Genomic DNA, 9,406 nt, shown 5'->3' on the forward strand with positions numbered 1-9,406 from the left:
GTTGACGCACACCGCACGCCACACATATGATTAGCTCTTTGAGCCTTCGGCTCAGAATGAGCTAAAAACCCCAATACAAAGAATAATACAAATAAAATATAATACAAATTCCCAGACTGTTATGGAGTCTCCAATGCGAGGAGGAAGACCGGGAGGTGGGGGATTCTTGGTCACGTGTTTCACGGCTCGATAATCAGTCACATTGCACATAATTGTAAATACAATGCGCGCGCTCGCGCGTGCGCGCGAGAGAGAGAGAGAGAGAATTGGTGTTTTATTGGTTCAATATGACAATTCAGCACTACGTGACATAAGAACATAATGATTTTTTTCCCTAAGGCAAGCAGGGTTGAATTTAATTGGTGATTTGTGTATATATATATGTATATATATATATATATATATATATATATATATATTATATATATACACACTTAAAAATCAAATGCTCTCAATAAAATACACCTGTAGTATAGTTCCATGGTTTTATTATTTTCTCTTGAATACTGTTCTGCACGAACTTTCTTTAAGATGCCAAAATTACATGTAATTATGTTAATTTATTTCTGTAAAGGTAATATAATTGATGTCTGTCAGTGACGTTTCTTTATTTATAACTAATAACAAGTGTGAACTTAATTCATGCATTCTCATCACAAAAAAGCCTAGTATTAGCCTTAGAGTCAAATTTATTGACAATATATTTCCATAAAAGACTTAGTTTAGTTCAAACAATAATTCATTTCATAATAATCGATATATTTTAAAGGTAAAATGAAATGCATACAATGAAAATTGAATTTTATCAAATAGTTGCAACAAAATTTTGAAATTTGATGAAATAATATCTTCACACATTACTGAACATTGTTTCTCCTCAGCAGAAATACTTAAGAAATAAAATAAAATTTTGAAAAAACATGCGGCCAAGAACTGCGACGCTTAATTTATGCCAACATATTTAATGAAGCGTATTACATCTTATTTATTACGATTTATACGCGCAGTCTTTACCAGAGGTACATGCATGAGGAAATGTCTATCTCATTTCAAATGGTAAAGATACCAAAGGTAAAAACAAAGGCAATGTCAATATGTTGTTTTATTCTTCCATTTCTTGTTTTCTATTTGTCCAACTAAGGGAAATGCTACCCCCTTGCTTGTCGTAAGAGGTGACTGAAGGGGCGGTCCTTCGTATGATACCGCGAAAACCGAGGTCCCGTGTCACAGCAGGTGTGGTACAATAAAGATCCCTCCCTGCTCAATGGCCGTAAGCGCCGAGCATGTGCCTAAATTTTGCAGCCCTTCACCGGCAATGGTGACGTCTCTATATGAGTGAAATATTCTCGAGAGGGACGTTAAACAATAATCAATCAATCAATATACATATGCGGGTGCTCGTTTCACACTCGGAAGGTCTCGGATTCGATCCCTGCGCTGCATTACATGTAAACAGTTCCGTTGACCTTTATTTGTTTTAGGACGATTAACAAAGAAATTCAACAACTTCTATTAATGCTTCTCGTCGGTTCCGACACTGGCCGAAGAAGTCACGTGTAGGGAAACAGAATACCCGAAGGAAATCAAGTGGGCGACCACAACATTATACTGTTCCCTCGCTAAGCATCTTTCAGATACAACCTTAAAAACGATGATCCCCTGTCAAGGTAGGCTTTCGCATAATACAGGCTGTCTGCGTTTTTCATACCGATTGTTAGGCCGTTCTTGGCACACTGATTTTGACTACGGATTATTCCATTTACCTGATCAAGACATAGGACTCACGGCGAGTGTGACCGGTCAACAGGGGATACTTACTCCTCCTAGGCACCTGCTGATCCCACCTCTGGAATTTACAGGGGTCCGTGTTTGCCCAACTCTCTATTTTGTATTCCCTATAGAATTTATGAGATTGATCACTGTTCGTTATCTTTATGTAAATGTATTAAAAAAAAAACCCACCTCAATTACAATCGGAAGTGCCGGGCTTAAAATTCGTGGTACTTTATCTAAGCTAGTAATGTTTCTCTATGAGTGAAAATTTTCATATTCTTGTGAGATTGATTTATTGTTTTACGTCTCGTCGAGAAGTTTACACTCATCTTGAGGCGTTACCAGTTGTAGGTGAAGTACATGTACCACACATTTAGACCTATGTTTAGCGCTCACAGCCGCAGCAGTGAGGGTACTTTATCGTGCCAACACCTGTCGTGACACGGGACCTCCGTTTTTAAGGTCACATCCAAAAGACCCGTGATTCTCACTTCTAAATGCCGAGGGTTTGGTGAAGTAGCAACCATTACCTACATGTATTTTAACGTCTTAGGTTTGCCCCCCCGGGGGGGGGGGGGGAGCAAGGCTCTCGAAGTCAAAACATCCCGGTTACGAAGCGAACGCTCTACCACTGAGCTACCGCAACTGTTTTGTTGTGTTTTTTTTTTTTACAGTGGACATGGCGTCAGTTATGCAAGATCAAGGCATCATGCTGCATCCAACTTTTTTGTAATGTACATCTGCATCTGCGCGACACATTGTAACATCACCTTGTTATATTGCGAAAAACATAAAAATGTGTAATATTCAAGATTTTTACCTTTCATTTAATTTAAGGCAAAATTAACTTAATTAGTACAAACAGAATGAATTGATAATTTATTAATGAATTATAAAACAAATGTCCGGGTTCGGCGAGTCTTATATATAAATATTATAATTTTTGTGAATTGGTAAAAATTGAAATATATATGTGTATTCCATATTAATACCGTACAACTGTCAATCTGAGTGGGCGTATATTTTCACACTCAATGACGAATAATCTACCTTATTACAGTTTTAGGGAACAAAGCGTACAATCGTGCATATGCGTTTGTGATTGTACGCTAGATCAAAAACAAAACGTGAATGTGCTGAATTGAGTAAATCGAAAAATCGCGTGCACACCACGATACTAAATTTAATGTACTAACAAATTCCTTCTTTTTTTTTTCTTTTTTTTTTTTTTGGATGATGAGTGTTCGAACATTCTGCATACATGTTTAAAAGACACCCCCACATACGATGAAGATCACGGGCGCCTAGATCAAGGATATTGCACTGTTATATATGTATATGAAACAATAGAAGAATTTCGAACCATGGATGATTATTTCTGTCTGATCTGTCTTGTGTTTTCATTTTTTGTTCGGTGATTTTGACGATGCTAATCAGTTAAGTCTCAATATGTACCTACGATATACATTTCAAACGATTTAGTTACTATATCAGAACTTCAATGCATGTACATAATTACGTTCAGGAAAAAAAATGACATTCGTTCCGTTCCGCACATCTACAAATGCTTGACTATCATCCTTAGAGAGGTTTCATTATAATACTTTGTGTGGTTTCTGAAAACACTCCCAGACAATGAGTCCGGTGAGAACACTCCCAGACAATGAGTCCGGTGAAAACACTCCCAGACAATGAGTCCGGTGAGAACACTCCCAGACAATGAGTCCGGTTAGTACCGGTTGGCGGAGTATATCACTAACCCAAGGGTTACGAAATCTATAATGATTTCCTGTTATGCATAAGCTAAATTCTAATTATCCAGCAGCAGTATAGAACGTCCCTGCAAGAATTTTTCACTCATATTGAGACGTCATCATCTGTAGGTGAAGTGCCACAAATTTAGACTTATGCGTAATGCTCAGGGCCGTAGCAGTGAGGAGTCTTTAACGTGTCAAAGCCTGTCGCGATATGAGACCTCCGTTTGAGAAGGACATATTCGAAAGACCAGTGACTCACTTAGAAATCCTAGGGCATGCGAAAGAGCGATCACTACCGTATGTTAACGTCTTAGGTCTGACGCAGCAATGGCACGAGCGGGGCTCAAACTCACGACCTCCCGGTCACGAAACAAACGCTCTACCTCCGAGTTTTACCAGGATCCGTCTGGGGATCATAAAAAAACCTTCGTGCTCTACATGACTATGTATGAAGTTTTTCTTTCAGATATACGGTTGAAAAGATTTTCAAAATTGTTCATTTTAGTTAGATATTGCCCCAGGGTGCAAGAATCTTGACATTTTCAATTTATGCCCCCTGTCCAACAGGAGGCATTGAATTGATTTCCCCTTGTCTCAAAGATTGATTGATTGACTGTATATTGTTTAATGTCCCTCTCGAGAATATTTCACTCATAAGATGCTTCATACTAAATTGAAAAGAGTTGAAAGCGTATTTAACAAGAAGTTAAAAATGTTCAATTATTAACATGCACACATATTTCATCACTATGACTATTTTGGTCCCACCTTAGTACCAAAACCTCTACCACCGGGGCAATAAAATTTACGATTTTTGTAGAGGGCTATCTGCTCGTTTTTTAAAAAAAAAATATCCATTTAGTTTCAAGCTTGGTATATGATGTTTATGTATAAAACATTTAAATCTAGCCTTTTCTTTAATTATATTAATACTACATTGAAACTAAGTAAATATTTGGAAGGAGCAAATATAATCTTTTACAAAAATTTTAAATGTCATGATCCCTGGGGTTAGGATTGTGGGACTAGCGTAGGACCAAAGTGGTAACGGTGACAACATCCTTTCAATGCTGCTAATTATTGATACTAAATTGATATTTAGAAACAGCAGGTAGTCCTTTATTTATTATCCCAGGCTAGGCCCAAGATAGTCACAGTGATTTGAATATCTTTAATTGAAATACTTCTTTAATTTTGTTAAAAACTTATTGCACATTTAGAAAAAGCAGAAAGGAATAGTCAAATGTTAATAACAATATATTATGTAATGTACAAGTTGTATATCATCAGTATCGGTACTTGGCGGGGATGGTATTTGTATTTTAAGAACACATCTTGTTTTATTCTGCTGCAGATTATTAGACTATAGGTTACATAAGAACAGGAAAATTATAATGGATTTCGTAACCATTCGAGCTAGTGATACTGTTATGAAGAACAGGAAAATTATTATAGATTTCATAACCATTCGAGCTAGTGATACTGTTCTATACGTCTTAGCAATTTTATTTACATTGTTTGCCTTTGTCGAATTACGTTTCTATTTTTGCATTTAAAAAAAGGCACTGCCACAACAGGAAGTACAGATCTGTGCCATTTACACCCACAAATGTCTTGGATTAGTTTCTAATAGCAACATACTTTGCTAAATCAATTTTTTCCCTTAAGAAATCCAGAATACATGAAATAAACATCTACAATATTTTCAGAATAAAAAACTCAACTAGAATTTGAGAAAATGTTGTTTTCCCCAGGAAATGAATAATTAGTGTGACATTTATTTCTCTTGTAAAACAAGTTTCATGCAATATAACCTAGCGTAATAAAACATTAGCAAACGTTATTTATAAATTTCACAAGAATTCTACTTGATGAATTACAAGAATGTAACTTGAAAAAATGTTTAATATGGAAGGTCAATAAAGTATAATAAATGTAACTTGATTGATAAAATACTCGAACACGTTCTACCTGTAGTATACCATACTTTCTGGTCGATGATTGATTGTAAATTGTTTAATGTCCCTCTCCAGAATATTTCACTCATATGACGTCACCATTACCGTTGAAGGGCTGCAAAAATTTAGGTCTATGCTCGGCGCTTATGGCCTTTCAGCAGGGAGAGATTTTTATCGTGTCATACCTGATCTGACACGGTACCTCGGTTTTTGCGGTCTCATCCGAAGGACCACCCCATTTAGTCGCCTCTTGCGACAAGCAAGGGGTACTGAGGGCCTATTCTAACCAGGATCCTCCCGGGACTCTGGTCGATGACGATCGAGCTTTCTCGACAAGACCGATCTGTATTTTACCTTTACAAGAGTCAATAAATCATTATAATTAATTATATCCACGCAACTGTACATGGTAGTATTATTTCATGGTAACGAAATTGCTATAAAAAATAAGTCATTGGAGTGGAGAAGTCAAATTTCAATATTTTTTTGAATGCCATACATTGTCCACACAGGCCTCGGAAACTACCAGAAACAGGTATTCATGTTGACGATTATGCTCACACTTCGGGGAAAACAAGTCACAAAAAGACTTATGTTCGAATTCTGGATATACCAGAGGTGGGATCAGATGCCTAAGAGGGGTAGGCATCCCCTATTGACCCATCACGCCCGCCGTGAGCCATATATCTTGATCAGGTTAATGGAGTAATCTGTAGTCAAAATTAGTGTGCCAAGAAAGACCTAACAGTCGGTATGAAACACGTCAGACAGCATTTTGACTCAAAGGTTGTATTGGCAGACTACATCATTATAACGATCATAGAATTTGCGAAGTGCAACTTGTTTGTCAGTGGCCTGCCTCGATTTACAAATGTAAAAACTGATCCAACGCAGAACAAACTTTAGCGTATCGAATCAGTTGAGAGATATAAACACCATATGCAGGTGATAATGGGATATTGCAACTTAAATTTGGGAAGTTGACGATGGAGTTGCTGAATTTCCCCGTTCATCTGAAATTGACATTCATAAGAAACAGTCATTCACTTCTCTCAATACATGCCCTCTCTTGTGGTGGAAAACAAGCAAACGTCAATTCCCAGTACTGTCTACTTCGTCAATACAACCTCGCATTGGGTCAAATGCTGTCTGACGTGCTTCATACCGATTGTTAAGCCGTTCTGGGCACACTGATTTTGACTGCGGATAACTCCGTTTACCTGATCAAGATATAGGGCTCACGGCGGGTGTGACCGGTCAATAGGGGATGCTTACTCGTCCTAGGCACATGATCCCACCTCTGGTGTGTCCAGGGGTCCGTGTTTGCCCAACTATCTATTTTGTATTGCTTATAGGAGTTATGAGATTGATTATTGTTCGTTATCTTCACCTTACTGTCAAGGTTGGTTAAGAAATTAGAAGAGATTTCGTTAAGGTGTGTATTTAGTGAAAGGTTTTTCGTACTACAACGAGCGCTGACAATGTTGAGCTACAACTCATTTTTCCTAAGAATGAAAAACAATTTTAAATTTAAGAATTTCTGAATTCTCTATTTGCCGTTTTACAACCTTAATTTCATTGTTGTTCTAGTCAGATAGGTTAAGTGACATTTCATTATTTTCAAGTATTTTGTTGAATAAATTTGAGACTAGAAATCGAGCATTTTTCTTCTGTTTCATTGACACGCAAAGTATGGGAATATGTATCCCACGCATCGGATCGACTAAATATCGGAATATATATCGCGTCTCAAACATCGCTTCGCCCCCATCAGGTTAAGTCTGGCAGATTTGTGAGAGTTTACATTGTGGTATTCATTCCTTGCTCACTTAGCTCCGCCCATCAGGTTAAATCTGGCAGATTCGTGAAAATCTACATAATGGTATTCATCCCATGTCCATACTCAAGACTTACAAAAATACATGCAAGGCCAAGCCGAATATTTTGATTATTAAAAAAAACTAGATTCCTCTTTGACGATAATTTGCTTAAACAATTACACGTACATCACTTTAGTGTTGTTAAATTCTACCGCTGGAATTTTGAAAATAATGAAAATTAAAATAACATTATGAATTTTCTTACAAAGTTTAAGTGCTAAATTTTGTACCTCAACATTTTTGAAAAATGTTTTAAAAATATGGATATTATACAAAAAGAAAACTTAATTCGAAATTCCATTCTCTAATTAACTGTATTATGATTAAAGAAATCAACATTTGCCCTTTTCTAAACAAGTAAATTTCCCATTTCTTTGCATTAATAAATTAAATAATTTTTTCCATGAATATTTTTTGTAAAATATCTCTGAAATCCGATCACATTAATATTTAAAATTTGAAATGATGATTTGCTAAATATTGGTTTTTATTTCCAGAAACGTTTTCATATTTCATTTCGAGATAACTTGTCAATGTAGTGTAATAATTCAATATTTCAATGATAACTTTCACCACTGGCGTCAAATGTATTGGATAGCAAATCATTATAAATTTCTTAGAAAATCATATGCACTTTATTCACAGTATTTTAAGGCTAGCCTTGAAATTGTATTTCAAATTCGACTTGCAATCGATTGAGAATGATATAACAGAATCATCAATCTAAATTTGGAGAGAAAACATATGCGGATTTCCTCGGAATTATATAAAACATTCCGAATATCAAAATATATTCGTTGAAAATGACTTGAAGAATATTTGAAGTAATACAATAGCTACCTGTAAAGGTATGTCATGGTTAAATGATGAATTGTTTTGGTATTTACCTGTAAAGGTATGTCATGGTTAAATGATGAATTGTTTTGGTATTTACCTGTAAAGGTATGTCATGGTTAAATGATGAATTGTTTTGGTAACTTCGGAGATAGACATGTCAGTACAACACTTAAATACCATCCGCTGGATTAAGGAAAAAGTATTTGACAAATGTAGACAAATAACATTTCGTATATTGCTACCACCTCAGATTTTGAAAAATCACAGACTACTCTCAAACGCATTTAACATTATCGGTTAATTTCTTTTTCAAAAATCTGGTTTATAAGTCATTTAGAAAATTAACCAAACTTTTGAAAAAGTAAGACCAATAGAAGAAAACGTTACTAGACAGTTTATTTCGAAAAATAATTTTCTCTTATGATTTTTTTTTTCTTTAACAGTTTGTCATAAAATTCATAGATAATGGTGTATATCCCTTTATAGTGACGCTTACAAGAATACAGATGTATGTAATGGGATGGGGTTTTTTATGATGGAGGTTTATGCATCCGTGCAACTGCCCTATGAAGAGTGGGAGTGATGAATGACAAAGGAAACACTATTAACGTTTTAGAATTAACATTCTTTTTGCTTTCTAACTTACAGCTAATATTTCAGGTCACTTAGGTGACCTATTTCGATTGGTAGTACTTTGTTGTGCATTATCAATTGAACATGATCAAGTTTTCTACGACACTACATGGTCATTTTTCGTCGTACGTGGTTTATAACATCTTTGGGGTAAGGGAAACTAAAGTTGTGAATACCATGGTCACTGCATTTCTGGGGGTCAAAATCTTTTCAAAAGACATAATTTATTAGTGTTTGTTAGTCAGGGATATTTAGTAGAGTGTGTATATAGTAAATGTGAGCATGGGTACATAACATTCCTGGCACCAGGATTAGGGATTCTGCTACAGGGTGGGTCCTGAAAATACATGTTATGTTTCCTTTTTAAGGCATGGACATCATCACATTAAAATCGGGTAAACAGTGATGATTAAAAGAGAAGCCTTTGCCACGATTATGAAATTTATGACCACTTAGTCAGTGTGGGCTATATGACTATGAAATAGTGAAGATAATGAACAAAGATTAATCTCATAAATCCCACTTAATAAAGAATACAAAATGGAGAGAAGGACAAAAATAACGGACA

The sequence above is a fragment of the Ostrea edulis genome, chromosome 6 (assembly GCF_947568905.1).
Source record: "Ostrea edulis chromosome 6, xbOstEdul1.1, whole genome shotgun sequence".
Lineage (NCBI taxonomy): Eukaryota > Metazoa > Mollusca > Bivalvia > Ostreida > Ostreidae > Ostrea > Ostrea edulis.